This window comes from Xenopus laevis, chromosome 4L, assembly GCF_017654675.1.
Source record: "Xenopus laevis strain J_2021 chromosome 4L, Xenopus_laevis_v10.1, whole genome shotgun sequence".
Lineage (NCBI taxonomy): Eukaryota > Metazoa > Chordata > Amphibia > Anura > Pipidae > Xenopus > Xenopus laevis.
In genome coordinates this window covers 69581469-69598879 of record NC_054377.1, presented here as the reverse complement: position 1 = coordinate 69598879, position 17411 = coordinate 69581469, and positions in this window count along the sequence as shown.

Sequence of the window (17411 nt, the reverse complement as noted above, 5' to 3'; positions counted from 1 at the left end):
AAAAGAATCAAAAACAACATTTATTTTAGTACTCTTTATTAAGGAAAAAATGTATTTTCAGATTTTTTTCAACAAAAAGTTGTGGGAAGTCCTGGGTCTAAAGTAGCAAGTTTTTAAAGTTTATCATAATAGGAGCATTACTGTTTCTACACAGTCAACAGTATACACAGTAGTCCAAGTATGCTTCTCTATTTCTGCCGTCTCCTTTTTCGTCTCCTTTTTCTTCCTTACTTCTTCTTCTCCATGTCAGCCATGTTTGGGCATGGTACTTTCCTTTCATTATATTTTTATGATTCGCATCCTTTTGCTCAGCTTTTAAGTTACAGTCGTCTAAATGTTCTGATAATTCTATTGAGCAAGTCCTATAACAGCAGGCGTAATTAGTAATTATTCCCACATAATAACCCCATATATTTAGAATCATCTTTTACTCAATTGTTTACCTTCTTCAGCTGAGACTATGTCACTCTTTTCTCTGAAAGGCAATAGATAATAATTACAAATGAGATCTTCAAATGGAAATAGATCGAAATGGTAATAGAAAAAAAGCAGAATTAAAACTAAAATACCTGCTGAACTTGATGATCTTCCGCGCCAAGTAAAATATGGAAAAGGAAATAAACAAACAACCAGCAGCGATGATGGAGCAAAGCATAATTAAATAGAGTCTGTTGGACTCAAGCAGATCCTTCTTCATCTCCATTATTAGCTCTGAAAAGAAATAAGATTGTTAAACCAATCCTCACTAGATTATAAAGAAGAATACAGTCTACAAATTCTTAGGGCTGTTGATGACTAAAAATTTCTGGAGTTTATCTGTATCAGCAAAATTATGCCCTGCTTATATTTTCTTAGTTAGTAGGGATAGGCGAATTTTTGTTTCGCCGTGGATTTGATGCCCATAGACTTGTATGGCGTTGTGTGACAAAAAAAAAGACGCCCGTTGAATGACAAATTTTTTTTGACGCCCATAGACTTTAATCGGCGTCGGCGACATTTTGCTGGCGGCAAATTTTTTGGCAAAACGAAACGGGTCAAATTCGCCCATCCCTATCAGTTGGTACTGTACAAACATAGACCATTGTATACATCAAACATTACAGAGTATGAGCTTTATTAAATTTCACTGATAAATCTTTTGTTCACACAAATATCCATTGCTTTATTTGGATTACAATAAAAATATATTAAGCGCTTCCTCACGACTACGAGGAGCAACAGAGTTGTTATCATCATTAGGCATAAAAAAATAGCAATAAAAAGAAATGGATTTACTTTGTTTTGAAACTGTAATTTCAGGTGCTGCAGTCCTTATGGGCTTCTCAGATAAACCTGTAGGAAGGAAGAAAGCAAAATATTTATTATTAGAATTTGCAACCAACTACTAAATACTTGTGGAAAAGGCAGCACAAACAGAAACCAATCTAGGGGGGTTATGTATTCAAAATGTATCTCATAATATTAATAACTTGACCAAACCAGTTTTAGCTAATTTATTAATAAAATAACTCAAATTGATTGGTTCGTGAAAAAAACTCAATAAAATAGAGTGAACTTAAATCGTATGCTTTTCAGTTTTTTGCAGTTTTTGTCTGAAAACCCTGAAAAAAGTTGGATTGTCAAGCTAAACCCAGAGTAGACCACGAAAACTTCAAATTGGGATAGGTGCCTCTCTCGTTGACTTACAAAGGAATTCGACAGGTCTGAGATGGCAGATTTTCAGATTCTGGCTTTTTGCAGCATCAGGATATAATAAATCTCAAAGAAATCTAGTTTTTTTTACAAGAAAATTTTGCTTTTCTAGCAACAAAAGCTTGATCATAAAAATCTGAGATTTAGTAAATAACCCCCTAGGTGTAAATATGTGATTTCCACTGCAATGTAAAGTAGTCTTTCACCCAAAAACAGTAATTGTAAGTAATTTTGCAATATTCATAAAATAAAAAAATATTTCAGTTTATTTAGAGTTAATAGAAAATATAATTCCAATTAAGTGTAGTATTTGTTTATCCCTTTCTGTTTTCGTTTTTTAATCAGCAATCTTCTGCTACATTATATCTGGTTTCAAAAATGGCACCTTTAATACCAATTACATTAAGTAATCATTATAACACTTCTAAACATATTTAATGGCTGTATATTAGAAAGTTGCTTAGAATTACATAACCAAAACAAAATTGAAAAGTAGACTTGGAAGCATTATTAACGGCAGACGTGTCCCGATGATACAATCACATAGCTATTCTATTCAATCTCATACAGATAATAGTAATGGGTCTCTAACATGGTTAATAATTAAACTATTCAGCCTTCTTCTTAATAATAATGATATGGTATCTATCAAGCTTATATCAAAACATCAGCCATATTTTCCATTTAAATTGCCAAGCTTTTTGGGCAACTATTCCCAGTTCCTTTAATTGTCAGTGCAGTCATCTAAATAATATATATTCCAGTATGCGCTTTATATGTATCCTAAGAATATAATTAAAGCATTAGCTAAAACTATGAATATATATGAATGAAACCTTACTTCTTGATGCTTGCTGAATTTCAGAATTAGTTTGAGACTTCTTTTCGACTTCTTCATCAGTATCTGGGTAATAGTCTCTGTCTTCATAGACATTAAATTTATCATAATTGTTGACATTTTCTGTATTGCTATCATCAACAGAATTTGTTTCTATGACATGAAGAAAAACAATCTTATTATAATGTGTTTTGAAAAGCAGCTCTGAGTTTTTGTACAGGGTGGTTGGCCACAAGAGGGCTAAATTTGGGCACATCTCTAGATACTGCATAGTTCTCTCCCTTCTCATCTGCTCATTTAGATTTTAAAACAAGCAACTGACAAATGGAGAGAGAAATGTGTATCAGTCATGTCATGTCAAAAAAGCACAATAATAGCCAGTGGCGTAACTCGAGTGCACCGGGCCCCCTGCAAAAAAGTCTTCAGAGGGACCCGGCGCACTACGATCCCAATCCTTCCGCCCACTTCCCATCCACTCACGGCCAACTTGCATTCCCCTTCCTTGCCACAGGTAAGAGAGTGGCTGGGAAGGACGTTTTTTTATTAACTATAGAGGAAGCAGACCCCACAGTCTGGACCTCCTGCGACTGCGGGGTCTTCCTCTATAGTTACGTCACTAATAATAGCATTATACAACTGCTAGTATCATGAAAAGACAACAAAAAGTAATATAAATTGCAAAAGCACTTGTTAAATGTAAGATAAAATATCATATTAAGGTATATGGTGTTCGGGGTTAACGATTGAAAAACTCGAATTGATTGAGTTCTCTTAAATAAAACCTTGAATCGCTCGAATTGATTACTTTTCGGGCAAAACTCTAAAAAAAAAAACAAGTCATGAACGATATTAACATCTTGAAATGGTTCAAGTGACATCTGTCATTGACTTCTACATGACCTTGACAGGTTTTAGATGGTGTAATTTCAGATTCAAGCTATTTCCAGGGTCAGGGTATACTAAATCTTGAAATATTTGGGTTTTTAACCCAAAAATATGAGTATTGACCAAAAAACTAAAATTTTCATGGAAAATACAACTCGAACCTTAATAAATCTGCCCCATAATCTTTATCATCTTAATAAATACCCAAACATTTTCACAAGATGTTGGCTTTGAAATGCAAGAGGTGTTGGGGCCAGTCGCCCCTGGTGCATAGAGAGTACACAAAGTTGGTAGAATCTGGTTTAAAACTGTGAAAATTGAAGCAGATCAAATTGTACCATTAAAATCAATCAAAAAACCTGATTGGCTGTTTTTGGCTCCACCCACTTTTAAAATTTGAATCCAAGTCCCCCTGTGACCGACTGTGCCAAGTTTGATGTCCCTGCCATTAACTGTGAAAGAATGGCAGCAACTTATATATTGACATTGATTAGCAATAGGTAACATTTGATTGGCTGTTTTAAGCTCCACCCAGTTTTCTGAATTTTAACCCCAGTCACCCAGTCATGGTCTGTACCAAGTTTGGGGCCTCTGGCTTTAAAACTGTGAGAATGGCAGTATTTGAAACTTTTACATTGAAGTCAATAGGTAAAATCTGATTGGCTGTTATTGGCTCGGCCCACTTTTCCTAAATTTTGACCACAGTCACCCAGTGAGTAATTGTGCTGAGTTTGGGACACTTGGCATTTACGCCGTAATAATAGCAGCAATTTGGCATTTTTCATTAAGGTCAATGGCTGAAATCCGATTGGCTGTTGTTGCCCTGCCCCCTTTTTTTCCTAATTCTAAACCAGAGTCACCAAGTGACTAACACTTTAAGGTTTCGGAATCATGACATTTAACATGTAAAAATGGCAGCAATTTTATGTTTTTCTATTGAAAATCAATGAATGATATTTGATTGGTTGTTGGTGGCTCCACCCACTTTTCCTAACTTTGAAGTGCAAACACCCAGTGACCACATTTGTGATATTCGAGGTCCATGACATCAATAACGTGCAAATGGAAGCAATTTTAATTTTTCCCATTGAAATCATCAAAGAAATCTGATTGGTTGTTTTTGGCTCCACCCACTTTTCCAGATTTTGATCCCGGTCCTCCAGTGACCAACTGTGCCAAGTTTGAGGACCCTCCCATGAACAATCTAAGAGCGGCGACAGTTTTAACTTTTCCCATTTAAACAAAAGGCTAATATTTGATTGGTTGTGGTAGACTCCGCCCACTTTTCAAAATTTTAACCCCAGTGACCCATGGTGCCAAGTTTTGGGTCTCTGGCTTTAACACTGTGGGAATGACAGTGTTTGACATTTTCTCATTGAAGTCAATAGGGAAAATCTGATTGGCTGTTTGTTGCTCCGCCCACTTTTTGGAGTCCCCAAAATGTGACAGAACTTTTCAGGTTGACCCCATGACTAAGTGACCCAAGTTTGGTGAGTGTAACTTTAATGCTGTACTAGTGGCAAAAGTTTCGAATTTTCCAATGAAAGTCTATGGGAAAAATGGGGTCTTTGGGGGGCCGCCACAGGGCCACGGAGGGTGGGATTGCTTAACAGAGCACAAGCAACCTAGTTGGGTATAAGCCGAACAAGTGTGCAAAGTTTCATAATTGTACTCCTAAAACTCTGGGAGGAGTAGCGTTTAGAAAATTGCTAAAATTTCATTGGCTGTTGGTAGCTCCGCCCACTTTGGGGTGCCCCCCCCAAAATACATATTTTTATTCGGGGTGGCACCAACAATATGCGGTCCGAGTTTGGGGAGTGTAGCTTCAAAACTGTACGAGCGGCAGCGATTTGAAAATTTTCCCTGTCAAAGTCAATACGAAAAACGGCGTCTTCGGTGGTCCGCCGCACGGGCGCAGTGGGTGGGATCGCTTACTAAAGCACAAGCAACGTACTTTGCTATAAAGCGAATAGGTGTGGAAAGTTTGGCGCTTGTACCCCTAAAACTGTAGGAGGAGTAGCGTTTAGAAAATGGGGGGGCGCTAATAATAATAATATTAAGAAGAACTAGATGGTGTCGTTTCTGAAGAAACCACAAGATGTTGGCTTTGAAACGCAAGAAGTGTTGGGGCCAGTCGCCCCTGGTGCATAGAGAGTACACAAAGTTGGTAGAATCTGGTTTAAAACGGTGAAAATTGAAGCAGATCAAAGTGTACCATTAAAATCAATCAAAAAACCTGATTGGCAGTTTTTGGCTCCACCCACTTTTAAAATTTGAATACCAGTCCCCCTGTGACCGACTGTGCCAAGTTTGATGTCCCTGCCATTAACTGTGAAAGAATGGCAGCAACTTATATATTGACATTGATTAGCAATAAATAAAATTTGATTGGCTGTTTTAAGCTCCACCCAGTTTTCCGAATTTTCACCCCAGTCACCCAGTCATGGTCTGTACCAAGTTTGGGGCCTCTGGCTTTAAAACTGTGAGAATGGCAGCATTTGAAACTGTTACATTGAAGTCAATAGGTAAAATCTGATTGGCTGTTATTGGCTCCGCCCACTTTTCCTAAATTATGACCACAGTCACCCAGTGAGTAATTGTGCTGAGTTTGGGACACTTGGCATTTACGCCGTAATAATATCAGCAATTTGGCGTTTTTCATTAAGGTCAATGGCTGAAATCTGATTGGCTGTTGTTGCCCCGTCCCCTTTTTTTCCTAATTCTAAACCAGAGTCACCAAGTGACTAACACTTTAAGGTTTCGGAATCATGACATTTAACATGTAAAAATGGCAGCAATTTTATGTTTTTCTATTGAAAATCAATGAATGACATTTGATTGGTTGTTGGTGGCTCCACCCACTTTTCCTAACTTTGAAGTGCAAACACCCAGTGACCACATTTGTGATATTCGAGGTCCATGACATCAATAACGTGCAAATGGAAGCAATTTTAATTTTTCCCATTGAAATCATCAAAGAAATCTGATTGGTTGTTTTTGGCTCCACCCACTTTTCCAGATTTTGATCCCGGTCCTCCAGGGACCAACTGTGGCAAGTTTGAGGACCCTCCCATGAACAATCTAAGAGCGGCGACAGTTTTAACTTTTCCCATTTAAACAAAAGGCTAATATTTGATTGGTTGTGGTAGACTCCGCCCACTTTTCAAAATTTTAACCCCAGTGACCCATGGTGCCAAGTTTTGGGTCAAAGTCAATACGAAAAAAGGCGTCTTCGGTGGTCCGCCGCACGGGCGCAGTGGGTGGGATCGCTTACTAAAGCACAAGCAACGTACTTTGCTATAAGGCCAATAGGTGTGGAAAGTTTGGTGCTTTTTCAAAGCCAACATAATAAGAATAATAAGAACGAGCTGAACTAGTAGATCAATATGCTTCTTTAAAGCCAACATAATTATTATGGCACACACATAAAATATTATTAGGTAAAATGTAATCTTACCTGAAAACGATCTGCTCGATTTATTAGGAACAGCAGCATCATCCTTCTCATCATCATCATCAGTGACAAATTGTATGTTAGCTCCTACATTAAGAAAAAAGGATCTTAGAGTCAAGGTAATCTACACAATTAGAATGTTGAATTAAAGAAATAGATGTAAAAGTGATCACCAATTCTATTAGGTTTATTTTTTATTTAGGTTTTTTAATATATAAATGATTTTTAGTAGACTTATGGAATGGGAATTCAATTGCAGAAACCATCACATATTAGATCCAATAGTTTTCTATAACATTCAAATTAGCTAGTGTCTAGTGTTTAAACACATTTTATATTTTTTTTATAGTAAACACGTATTTGTAAGATCACTTTTTACACTGAAAGCTCTTGTGGCAGGGCTCTCTTTACCCATTCGGTTACTGATTGTTTTTGTATGTAAATCTGTGTCTTTTATATATAAACCCGTACTTAATAAATATGTGACAATAATAGTTTCATAATGATTGCACCTATAATATTGACATGAAAACAAGTTCTCTATGTATTCTATTATAAATTAAAAGATCATACCTGCTTTTCTATTTAACGTTGCCAATAAGAATAGTAGTCCGAAATATAAAATTGTTCTTGATTGATTCATGATTGTAGATTGTAGAAATTAGTGTGTAAACTGCAAATGAAAGACAAGGAAAATCCTGTGTTCCTCCACCGCAAGCTCACACAGCAATGAGCACAATTACAGTTGGAGACTTGATATTATGTCAACATGCATTGTGATGTCATCAGGTTGTTTTGCATAATGCTTGAAGGATTAGCAATACCATTATGATGTCATCAGGTTGTTTTGCACAATGCTTGAAGGATTAGCAATACCATTATGATGTCATCAGGTTGTTTTGCACAATGCTTGAAGGATTAGCAATAATATTAGTGATATTAACATAATACTCAAAGGCTTACAATGCCATTTCTGTCATCAGGTTTGTTTACTATACTGTACATAAAAATGAGTTCTTTATATCTTCTAAAATACATGTTTTTTTAAATCGTTCATTGTTTTCTTATGTTTTCACTATTGTATCACTGGAACCAAAGTCATAAGACCAAGACGATAAACTGAGAGGTACAAAGTTGTAACAATGCACACGCTCCAGATTACAGTGTGCAAATGTGTGCAATCCCAGTAACTGCCTCCACTGAACATCTTAATGGATACATGAATGTAGGAATCATTCCATTTTAGTTCCACAAGGTGTCAGAATTATTTAAAAAATCAGTTATTGTGGTCTTAGTAGAGGGAGACGCTGTGAGGCAGGATTGGTTTAATTCTGAATGTTGTTTTCAGTAAAGATCATGTCAGATAAATACATTACTGAGCCCATTGCTGATCTAACCAGAGGCGATCATAGTATGTCTGATCTGTGTATGGCAAAAAAAAGCATTATAACCTAAGGGGCACATTTATCAAGGGTCGAATTTCGAATTGAAAAAACGTCGAAATTCAAATTCAAAAAGACCAACTGAAACTAAGTCGAAGTTTTTTTTTTGGTCAAATAGGTCCGTATTTTTAAAGAGACAGTACATGATAAATTTCAATATTTGAATTTTTGAATTTGGACTATTCCCTAGTCGAAGTATACAAAAAATAGCTGCAAATTCGAATTTTTTTTTCATTTGAAAATTCACCTCGACCTTTGATAAATCTGCCCCTAAGTTTATGTAAAGGACAGGGAAAGTAAAAGCCATTGTGGAATGCCAGTTTTTAGGTACACCTCAAGTGAATTAAGTGTACATTCCATCTCCATCTTTCTTCATTTTCCCAGTGATCCATTGTACCGTGCATGAATAGTATTTTCCCTTGATTCCCTTTATAGTAAGTTTTTTGACTTTATTAAAATGTGCATGTGGGGCATATGGGATGTAAAAGAACAAGGGGGCAGTGCTGAGACGGAATGTACCCAGGCCAGTGCATTTTTTACACCCATGGTCATTGTCTCAGGTTAGCCATTCAAAATTGGCACCCATCATTAATTTTGACTCCTTTTATATTATATTTTATAGTTCCTTTTTTACATGTAAATTAGGATTAGTTCTTCCTCTATACAAGGCATGTGTAAAGTCCCATCTAGAATATTCAGTGCACTTTGTCATCTGCAGTCTTCGAAAGGGTCATTATTCAAATCAAGGGAAAGCCTTTTGTGTTCATTTAAAGTGCACATACGTAATGTATGTGGTGGTAAGTAAATTCAGTCATTTGTGAGAAATTACAAGGAGCAACTATTTTTGCATTCCTAATTAAGCTGCCCCAACATTTATCTGGCTTAGACATCCATAGTGATCAACATTCTACATAAAGTAGGACCACACGTGATGAAGACCAATGGTATGTCCCCTATCCTCTGAGCAACGTTTTTTTTGGGGGGGAAAAGGTGCAACTGTTCTGCTCGTGGTATTAATCAATTGTCAGTACCTTCTGTTAAACTATGATCTACAAAATTGTGGTCAATACACAAATGGAAAGTTGTGTTCACCACTAAAAAAAATGATACCACTAGGTGTAAATTTAGCTTGTATAAATGTTAGAGTTTTTTTCCTGATATCATCTGTGAGGTATCTTATGTTCTGGGGAAGGAAATCAACTTGAGTAAATTTATTCTGGCAGTGAGTGTTTGTGCCATCATCTTTATATTGGAAAATTTTGGCTTGATGGAGTCTTCTTACTGCTTGCACAACAAGCTGATGAGACGTAGCGGGACATTAAGGCCACATTCCGGGACAGGCGGATAAAAGCGGGACTGTCCCGCGAAAAACGGGACAATTGGGGGATATGGGATGGGGTGTATAAACACTGCTACATAACCCCCTCCATACAGCAAATAGTATGGAACATTGTTGCCAGGATGGGCTTTTCCCTGAATAATAAAAGGGGGCTTCTGGGGTGGCTCCTCTGAGCCCTGGTGCATAACAGCCCAGGGGTTAGATTGGCAGGAGAAAGGTTAGATTTTTGTTTTCCAGAAGTCATAGTGCAGCTCACTCCAGGGGCAGCAGAGAGTTAAACTTGCAGCATCAGAGTGTCCCCAAATTAACCGGCTATAATAGCAGGTTCCCTGGCCACTAATTACAGCTTTTGCCAAGGGCATCAGACATAAAGGGCTATTTATACATCTTGAAATATCACTGATATGTGGAGGGGCCCCAGAAGGGGCAGAAATAATAACCCTCCCCTTTATAAACCCTCACATGTTACAGGGATTCAGATCATGCAAACTGTACTGGATACTGTGCAACCATGAAATATGCATTGAGTTCAGTGTGTGTGTTTTGTATAAGTGTCTGGGAGGGGATGAGGCGATTGCTGGGTATAGACCTGTGGCCCCTGCTGGTTCCAGCCTGTAGGCATGGGAAAAGGCCCTAATCCGGGACACTTGGGAGGTATGACCTAGAAGAGCCCTAAATAAACAAATAGTTGTATATACAATAGTTCAAGTTGCTTGAGTCAGAACATGCTTAAAGGGAACCTGTCGCTCAGACATAAAAATCTGTATAATAAAAGTAATTTTCAAATTAGCCGTGAAACCTTATTTCTATTTTTTTTAAGTAAAACACCCATACCTGTTATAAACTTGGTTAAAAATCTCAGCTGTCAATCATTTATTGCCTGCCCGTTCTCTTTGCCTTAGGTATAGAAGCGGGGCAGGCAATCAGGTCTTTCATTCTTTGGTCGACCCTAGGCCGTCAGATCTTAACTTCCGCCTGCTTTCACACACACACCGTTCTCCCCCCAGTGAAGGTGCATGAGCTGCGACTCCCCAATGCTCCCTAGAATGTCACCTCACCACAAATCCAGGCCTGCATACAATAACTTTAACTTTACATTCTGTATTTTCTAGATATCACTTCTACCAATTCCCCTCTCTCCTCACTGTCTATAATTGTGTAGCCTATGCATGGGCATCAGGTCCCCCATTCTGATACATAAATAAAGCTTGTTAATAACAGTGTTCACAAAATGGCTGCTCATGGGCAAAGGAGGGCACTCAGTTTTTGACCTGAACTGAAGCTGTTTCATGCTGCTGCCTGTAGATACGATCTCAGTGTCGAAGTCCCGGTATAGCTGAACACTGATTAGATAGGTTAGAGGGATTGACCCAGCAGTCTAGCCAATCACTGTGCAGCTGTACATGATTGGATAGACTGGAAGGATTCACTCTGCATCCTAGCCAATCCCTGCGCAGCTGTACCGGGACTTAGACTGAGGGGAAGATAAGCAATTTGTGCAGGCAGCAGCAGGCTTGGAATAAGGTAATAGCACTACAGTTTATTGTCAGTGAAAGCTCCAGATTTGTCCTAATCTTCTAATGTCTTGTGTATGTGTGTGTCTGCCATCTACATGTGTGTGTTTTACTTAGTATATCTGATTCTGCATTTGTGTGTCTGGACCTGACCCAGATCTCTTTGTGCTGCTGCCTAATGGATTGTGTATTATCGTGTGTATTGTCACAGTTTCTCTACTGTTATATCTGCTTTTGTTTCAGATATATATATACACAGTATGTTTGTGTAAGTGTGTATGTGTGTGTGTGTGTGTGTGTGAGTGTATATATATATGTGTGTGTGTGTGTGTGTAAGTGTATATATATATATGTGTGTGTGTGTGTAAGAGTGTATATATATATATGAGTGTGTGTGTGTAAGAGTGTATATATATATATGAGTGTGTAAGTGTATATATATATGTGTGTGTGTGTGTGTAAGAGTGTATATATATATATGAGTGTGTAAGTGTATATATATATATATATATATATATATATATATATATGAGTGTGTTTGTGCACCTGCCTGAGTCCCTCTTTCTTCTTCTCCTGTCCCCATCTCTTTTGCCACTTCCACCAATCCTCTGCCTGTTTATTAACACAGTAGAAGCAATATGACCCATGTGGGGAAAAAAGAACCCATCTCATTCTGATCCAAGAGGGTTCTGTTTAGCAGTGTGGCTTGGTGCCTGCCCTGTATTCTCTTTCTACCAAAAAAACCTGTTCATTCAAGAAAATTATAAAAAAAAGATTGAGTAAATAGGGAACCAAGTACAAAAGTTGTTTGAGATGTAGTAATGAGATCTATTCACATATCTCTTTATAGCAAGAAAACCGGTCACTTTTCTCTGGCATATTTATGATTTCTTTCACTTTTTATAGCAGGACTGGACTGGGATTCAAAATAGGCCCTGGCATTCCTAGTACAGAGAGGCCCAAACAGTCCCCACCAGCCCACTAAATAGTCACTTTCTATGGCATCTTACAGCAGGGTCGGACTGCTGGTCCAGGGCCCCCCACTGCGCCGCACCGAGTTCGGCCGCTCAACCGCCGCCATGCGCATGCGCGGGCGGCGCTTCTCATGCACATGCGCGAGTGGCGATGCGCATCGGCGAAAACTTTTTTTTCCCAAAATTTTTATATGTAGAGGGGGTCTGGCCCGGCGGGGGCCCACGAGGGTCGGGGCCCACCGGGTTTTTTCCCGGTGTCCCGCCGGGCCAGTCCGACACTGTCTTACAGCAAGGCCCTCTGGCATTTGCCAGAACCCATAGATGGCCAGTCCGGGCCTGTTTTATAGTATACGGTTCTGTATAGGATACAATTGCTTGTTATTGTAAGATACAGCACAGTTCCTATTTATATATGAAATAATAAATTGTAGTCATTTTTTCTGCTGCAATGAACATATGTAAAGAGACTGCTGTTATGTTGTATTATTTACATGACTTATGATCTGATAGATCTATCTCAGCCCTGGCAGATGTATATTTTCACCAAATGTCCCCTTTTAGAAATGTAACAACACAAAAATGCATTGTTAAATTATTAGGCATTCTTTGGGCATTTATATTTACAGAGCAAAGTACATCCATATTGCTGCAGTGACATCTTGAGGGTGACACACTTATTACCAAGTATGTTGGGTTTCAGAATATGATATATTTTATTAGAACAGGTTCATTTGCCCTGCTTTAATACAAAGCTCATTCCCTATGACTGAAGCCCCTGTTTTTTATGATGTACTTCAAAGGCATTAAACTCAGGGTTCTTCAATTCAGATTGAGAAGACTTGTACTCATGCATCAGTCTAACCCAAATGGCAACCTATTCATGTGGATAAGGCTGCTTTGCCTCTATGGGCCAGTTATTATATTCGTCTGCTTCATCTGTGTTGCCACCCAATACCACATTTGTTATTGACTTTAGTTGCTAATTATTTTCCTGCATCCCCTGCTAATCTGCAGATGGGAACTATAGCAAAGAAGAAGCACAGTATGAATTATCCTGCTCTGTATAATGCAGCAGTTCATTGCATGTGTGTGTTACATTTGTGGGTTTCCTTATTATATGAATTATAATTTTACTATTGTAATTTAAATCAGGGGTAGGCATTCTATCGGCCTCCAAATTTAGAAATGTTTTCTACTTATCAACATATTTTCTATTTCCAAGTCACACTTTTTAGCAGCATTCACTAACCTTCCCCCCTTCATGTTTCTTGTTACTAAGACCAATGGGGTTCAGAGGGGAGGTTGCTTTATGTCATACAGTACATTGTATGTGTGTGTGTGTATGTGTGTGTGTGAGTATCATAATATTTCATTGATTAGGGCAGTATGCCAGAACACTGACACATAAACATAACCTTGCTATTGATCTTAACAGGTTATTACAGACCTAAAAGGTTCAGACTATACATGGTCCTACCAGACACCTCCCTCATCACCAAGCAGCTCTGGGTCTCGCAAATCCAGCATGTGCAGGTATGTCTGCATCGGACCTTATAGCATTAGCAGGCTAGGAGGAAGGGTGCCATTGTATCTATACGTAATCCATGGCTGCCAAATCTTCAGAACCCTTTGGATGTTATTTGAAGCAATATCAGTTAGTTTCTCGTTTATGAAGATCCAATCTAATTTGTTTTTAAACATTGCAAAATTGATGCTGGGTGATTATATGATTTAAAAGTTTCAATTTCAGCTTTTTTAGGGGGAACTCCCAGTAAAGCTTCATAAGGGACCTTTAATAGGTTCTGGTGTAATATGGAGGATATCATATTATAGACACGTAGCCAAATCCAGACTACTCTCGGGCATGTACACCAAATGTGTGCCATGGTCCGGGGAAGAACAGCCCCGAAAACAGTGATTGTTGAGATAGTGATGGATCTTCGCCCGTCTTGCAGGTGTTAGGTACCATCTGAAGAGGACCTTATATCCAGCCTCAGATATGACAGTATTTAGTAAGCTGTGTTTTAAAGGACCAGTAATATAAAAAAAATTTATAGGAGCACCGGCCCGGGGTTTCAGGTAAGTAAATACAATCACTTGGGGGTGCCTAACATTTGGCATCCCCAAGTGCAAAAATACTTTGCTTCTCCTTTAAGATCTTTCTAGGCTAGGCTGCAGGATTGTCACCATACCTGATCTAAAGATTTACTATAATGTGTGACAAATTTTTCTTGTGTGAAAACATTTTTGTCTTGGGTGATACTTTCCATTAGATGGCCATCTTAAGAAAAATTATCTTATGTTGAAAACAAAAGTGTGGAGAATTTCTGAATCAAGATTTTGACAGACTACCAGAAAACTTGCTACAATTAGGTCATAAATTATTATGGTTTCCAACATAGCACGGAAGACACGATGGAAGAAATACTAAAAGAAATGAAAAAAATACTTCAGAAATAGCTGTATGCATTTTCATTAAAAATAAGTTTCCTAAAGTGATACTGACACTAAAAATGTTCTTTTCAAAATACTTCGGAAAAAAAAATTAGACCTTTCTGCCCCAAATAAAGTAGATTCCTGCCAACTCCTATGTGTTTGCAATAGGAAAAAACTTAAAGCACCAACACATAATTTAGATGGCTACAGCTGCCGTTAGAGCAGTTTTTTTGCTTCACACTTTAGCATTTACCCTGCTCTATTACCTGGCTAAGTGAACTGGATCAGGTATCAGCCTACACCTGGGAGGGAGATCATGTTTGTAGCCTTGGTATACTATCACACTGTAATGTGTACCCTGCTTCTAGAACAGATTGAGAGGAGTAAGCAGATAAGTCCTTTGGAGCAGGAATAAAGCACTTTATAATACTTCACAGAACCATAATTCAAACTGAATAAGTTAAGCATATGTAAGGCATGACTTTGCTAGTGCAACAATATTTATTATATACATTGATCCCATCCAAAGCAGATTTCCAATTCTGCGGTGGGAAACAGATACCACAGGTGCAAAGATGAGGGAATTCATCTACAGGCGACTAAATCTCCTCGAATCACCCAATGTGCCCCTACCCTTAAGAGACAGCCAAGACGAGTCAGACTCTTGAGGCCAACAAGTTCACCCGGTCATGTGTCAAGTTGAAAAAACAGTAAGTATAAATGGCATTGCCTACTCTATATTTTCAAGCTGCAAAAAAGTCAGACCTGAAGCATTTTCATTATTCTGCTTCTGATATGCCTTCTTTACATTGCCCTATTTTAAAAATTGACCTCCTATTTCTATATTTCTTTCATCCCATTCCCAAGTTCACCAAGGCTGATTTCATGTATAGTGGTTTCTCCACCTGCATTAATCCCTAATATTGGCCTTTGTGTGACTGCAGTCCGTGTGTTACTGTGCACACCGAGTAGATTTTGTGGTGACATTGCATACAGTGTACTTTTGGAAACAAGAATTTGCCTTGATGTCTTTTCACGTCAGTTTATTGTATTGTTTGTACAAAATAGTGCCAAGGGGCCAGTTAGCCTGTATCACTTGCTTGTATTTTACTTTAAGAAGCCACCATACACAGACTTTCCAAGCGTTAATATAAGTCATAAATTAAAAAAAATTTAGCCTCTCAGAGCAAAAGTTTATGGGCTACTTGCTCAGTGGGGTATCTGGCCACAGAAGCTACAGGGCTGTGTTTGTATATAGGCACACAAGGGCCTGTTCCTAGCGAAGAGTTATGGAACCAGCTCTCAGTTGCCTATATGTAAAGAAATATATGCTGGTCATTTGCATCTTAATATATTAACAGTGCTAAGAGGGAGAGTGATAAATGATGTGAGTCATATGGTTAAAGGAAATAAAAGGAATAAAGCAAAATAAAACGAAAGAAAAAAAAGAACAGTTTTTAACCATCTGAGCCTGGGGGTTGTTTGGGGATGGAAAGGGGGGAATAATTATGGTTATACGGCCCCAGTCTATTATTTTGATCTGAGGAGGTATTGTAATTTAGTGACACGTTTACTGGGATTTTTTAAGATCCCTTTTTTAGTTATTAAACATCAAAATAATAAATATGTGTTTATATATATTTATATTATTATTGTACTTCTGATTTCTTCTGATACAGGGTCTGACTATGACTGTTACTCAGTAAATGGGGATGCTGATACAGACGGATCTGGCAACTTTGACAGATCAGCCACTGTGCCTCGGAGTAGAAGCCTACCTCAGAACTACATATGCTTCAGATCAAGCGCCCAGTCTCTACAGCAGGTCTGCCCAGTGCCACCGCTCCTTCTGGGTCTGCACCACCACCACCACAAGCAGCTTCTACTTCCGGAATGGCAACCATTAGATGTACTCCAGCAGGTGGGGTACAGTTATGCCGGACCCTCACCAACGTCCGTTCAGCTCCCTGCATTTCGTGATTTGGTTTGGTGGGGTAGTTAGGATTGGTGCTCTGAGGGGGGGAGGGAAAGATCATAATAACAAATACTTTGATGAAGGGGGCACAACACCTATAAACCAAGTGTTGCTTAGACCAGCAGTAGAAGTCTTTAGATAACTAACTGACCAGCATTTAATCCATTCCGTGCTGGAGGAATGCAACCTAGTTTGCCATATTTACCTTATACTGTATATTACCTTGGCTTGGATAAGGTGGTGTTTTCAAGCGTGCTACTTACTGTAGTAAATGGGAGGCTATGACATTTTAAAGTAAATAGACTGTAAGGCATATGTTACTGTCTGCAAATTACAGCAAAGTACAGCAGGACTCTAGGACATGTTTTTCCTAAGATCTCCATTATTTGGCTGCACTGGACATTGGCTAGTTTTGTTAGAGGAAAGCAAGATAATTTTCCTTTTGTTGCCTGTTTTCATAGGTATAACACATATATTAATAGGTATGAACAGGGACAACTTCAATGAACCCTTTTGAGCTTAAGCAGATAAATATTGTTTTATGCAATAATAGCCTTTTTAATTTATGTTCTCTACCATCTACCTAGGCTGCAGTGTTTTCAAGTATTTTGATCTACTGGCCTTTTTTAGTGCACATAAACGTTGATTGAATGTAAGATTTAATAACTGAATGTGGTGTTTTCCAAAAGGATAGAGGTAGTAAAATGGCCATTGTAACATACCAGTTAGATTAAGAACCCAAGAATGAAGCTACTTAATGTTTGTCTGGCATCCAGCCAAAAACAGGAGGGCCCATGGGCACTGGTTGTCACAGCTGTTAGTGGCCCAAGATCTATGTGGCAGAGAACAGGCCTAGACCAAT